The sequence below is a fragment of the Pteropus vampyrus genome, unplaced genomic scaffold, assembly GCF_000151845.1.
Source record: "Pteropus vampyrus isolate Shadow unplaced genomic scaffold, Pvam_2.0 Scaffold11, whole genome shotgun sequence".
In the NCBI taxonomy this organism is placed as follows: Eukaryota; Metazoa; Chordata; class Mammalia; order Chiroptera; family Pteropodidae; genus Pteropus; species Pteropus vampyrus.
The window spans coordinates 12,413,075-12,416,800 of NW_011888792.1; the positions used below are offsets into that span (position 1 = coordinate 12,413,075).

A 3,726-nucleotide genomic window follows, 5' to 3' on the forward strand; every position below is an offset into this window, starting at 1 on the left:
GTGTGTTCTGGCTTCATGGATGGGTCTCAGATAATCCCACTGTAAAATATCACCAATTATATTCATCTTTAACCTGTTGAGCATATATACGAGGTGTGGTTTCTGGCATTCTTCATGGTGGACATCTCACCACATCCAAATCAATACATCAGGTACTTTCTTAAAATGCAGCACATGGAACAGACACGCTTCCCAGGAATACCTTTGGTCACTGATATGCCCTCATAACATGAGCACCAGAATACAGAATAAAGAATCATATAGAAGACAAAGGAAGAAACTGCATTAGGTTCATGGGTCCTGGCAGGGCAAAAATGGTCTCTTTCTCTATTGTATGTGCTTTAAGGATCTAATTTTTGGGTAACTAAGCAAGGAGCCCCTGATGTTGAAAATGTCTTTTAAAAAAGTGTACTCTGAAAATTATGACATTAAACAAAAAAAATTAAATAAGATAAAAATAAATAGAAAGCTATACCTTGCTCATGGATTAGAAGGATTAATATTGTTAAAATGTCCTTATTACCTAATGTAGTACAGATTCAATGCAATCCTTATTAAAACACTAATGTCATTTTTCTCAGAATTAGAATAACTAATCCTAAAATTTATATAGAACCACAAAAGACCCTCTAATAGCCAAAGAAAACTTGAGAAAGAACAAAGTGGGAGGTGTCATGCTCCCTGATAACAAACTAAACTACAAAGCTACAATAATCAAAACAAAGTGGTATTGGCATCAAAATATACATAGGTCAACAAAATGAAGAATCCGGAAATAAATCCTTGCTTATATGGTCAATTAATCTATGACAAAGGAGGCGAGGATATACAATGGGGTAAAGACAGCCTCTTCAGTAAGTGGTGTTGGTAAAACTGGAGAGATACATGTAAGAAAATGAAACTGGACCACTTTCTTATACCATAAATGAAAATAAACTAAATGGATTAAAGATTTAAATGTTAGACCTGAAACTATGAAACTCCTACATGAAAACATAGGCAGTAAATTCTTTGACATCGCTCTTAGCACTATATTTTAGATGTCTCCTCGAGCACAGGAAACAAGAAAAAAAATGGGACTACATCAAACTAAAAAATTTTTGTGCAGTGAAGGAAACCAACAAAATGAAAAGACAACCTACTAAATGGGAGAAGATATTCAACTATGATATATCCAATAAGGGATTAACATCCATATCTATAAAGAACTCAAACAACTTAACACCAAAAAACAATCTAATCAAAAAATGGGCAAAGGACCCGAATAAACATTTCTTCCAAGAGGACATACAGATAGACAACAGACATATGAAAAGATGTTCAACATCACTAATGAAGGAAATGCAAATTAAAACTACAATGAGATATCACTTCACACCATCAAATCAACAAACAAGTGTTGGCAAGAAAATGAAGACAAGGGAACCCTTGTAAACTGCTGGTGAGACTGTAAATTAGTGCAGCCAGTATGGAAACCAGTATGGAGATTCCTCAAAAATTAAAAATAGAGCTGCCATATGGTCCAGGAAGTCTACTTCTGGCTATTTATCTGAAGAAAACAAACAATAATTCAAAAAGTTATATGCACCCCTATATTCATTTGCAGAATACTAGTAGTAGGCAAGATATGGAAGCAACCTAGATTTACACCAATAGATGAATGGATAAAGATGATGTGGTGTACACACACACACACACACACACACTGAATTATTCAGCAATAAAAAAGAATGAAATCTTGTCATTTGCAACAACATAAATGGACCTAGAGGGTATTATTCTAAGTGAAGTAAGTCAGAAAGAGAAAGACAAATACCACATGATCTCATATACATGTGGAATCTAAAAAATACAAAAACCAAAATAAATGAATACACGAAACAGAAACAGACCTACAGAGGATAACCAGATGGTTGCCAACAGGGAGGTAATGGGGCAATGGGAATAAAAAAAGCAAAAATTATACAAGAGATTTTTGAGTAAACTCTAAATAGAAATGCATTTTTTTCTGACCATTGAACTGAAGATTCAAAAAGTTAAAAAAAAAAACAAGCATAAACATAGGTTAACAATAAAATGTATTTATTGAACTCTTACTATGTACTATGTAAGACTGGATGTTCAAAATTAAGATATGGCATGGTCTCTGGACTCAGATTGTTAAGAATCACTAAGAAAAAGGCAATCATTCACTACGGAATTAGTGATGATTCTAATATTTGTTAGAGGGTGAGGATCTTCTAATAAAGTGAGCTGTTAGAGGAATAAAGGCATCTTTTAGCTCATTCTCTCCACACTGAGTTTCTCTTCTCCTTGGGGCCTATCTGCATTAAGATTAATCCTCTCCTCTTTCCTACAAAAAGTAAAGATAACTCTTAAGGCTGGGTCTTCAGTGTCTCACTACAGCAGCAGGAGGAAGAAGGCAGCTCATAGAAACTCCAGGAAGGCCAAGAGCACACAAGATCTGTCCTTGTTCATAAGCACACTTTGTCCTAGGTTTGGGGGAAAAGAGATATAATAAATGAGGAAAAAAAAAGAAATAAAAAAAATTAAAAAAAAATAATAAAAAATCATTGACGCATCCACAGAATATAAATATGAACCATGAAATGCCTGGCATCTATTCTGACCCCATAGTTCCAGAACTCCTTTGTGCTTGTGTGGGATATAGAAAGAGGACTTGACAGTTCTACAATTTCTTAATGTTAAATTAGGTAATAAGGACTCTTGCACATTTGTACGGTATTTAGTATCTTTTCACTCCATCATTATGCCATTTTTTCCCTATGTTTCTTCTTTCTCTCTCCCACAGTCTCCTTTCCTTTTCCCCCTCCCCCCTGACCCCACCATGGTTTTAATTAGGAACCTTGGACTACATACACTTTACTTTAATCGAATCCATGCCCCAATTCCAAACAAAACAACTAGCCCTACATTTATTATCCTTGGTCACTAGAGACTAAAACTATTCCAAAATTTTGGTGATTTTCCTTTTTCAAATTACTAATTTATAATCAGAATTCGATAGCAGAAAACCTTTATGACAATCAAATGGTATTAAGTATACATAACCTCCTTCATTAGAAAAATATTGGGTTTTACCCACTATACTAGATGTCAGAAGCTCCTTGACAATCTGCCTTGAACTGTCAGCCATGACCATGGGATCCCTCAAGGAGCTATTGCAGTGTAGTACAGTGAGAAGAACATGGGTGTTTGAATCAGGCCCAAGTTTGCATTCAAGCTTTCTAGTCACTAGCTATGTGGTCCTGGGCAAGTTACTAGATTTCATAGCCATCTGAGAAGTGGAAATTATAGTATTTACTCTGCAGATGAGATGAAATTAGCTTAGTGTCTGGCTGATACTCAGTGAGCAGTAGGTGTTATTACAGAAATATATTGGCTCATACTACATATAATATTTTGGGTCTTTTTTGCAACTTATCACTTTTCCTATATTTCCCTAGAATCCATAGATAATGGTTGTTTCAAGTATAAGAGCTACGTTAAAGAAGCCATGTCAATTATAGGAAGAAAAGATCAAATGAATGCCATTTGCAGTATTTTTATATTTAGCTTATGGTGATTACATGCAGTAAAGACTCCTTTTGTTCATGTCTCCCAGAATCCATGCCTTTTGTAACACTCTCCCACAGTAACACAAGGATTGGGCATATGGCTTGTTTTGACCAAGGGAAGAGACTTAAAAAGTATTTGCTCATTGGG

General features: G+C 35.1%; 1 protein-coding gene across 12 annotated transcripts in view; it reads right to left on the reverse strand.

Moving 5' to 3' along the window:
- The window catches only part of MCTP1 (multiple C2 and transmembrane domain containing 1), a 464,000-nt gene that overhangs the window by 97,878 nt on the left and 362,396 nt on the right, over positions 1-3,726 (reverse strand). The window lies entirely within an intron of this gene.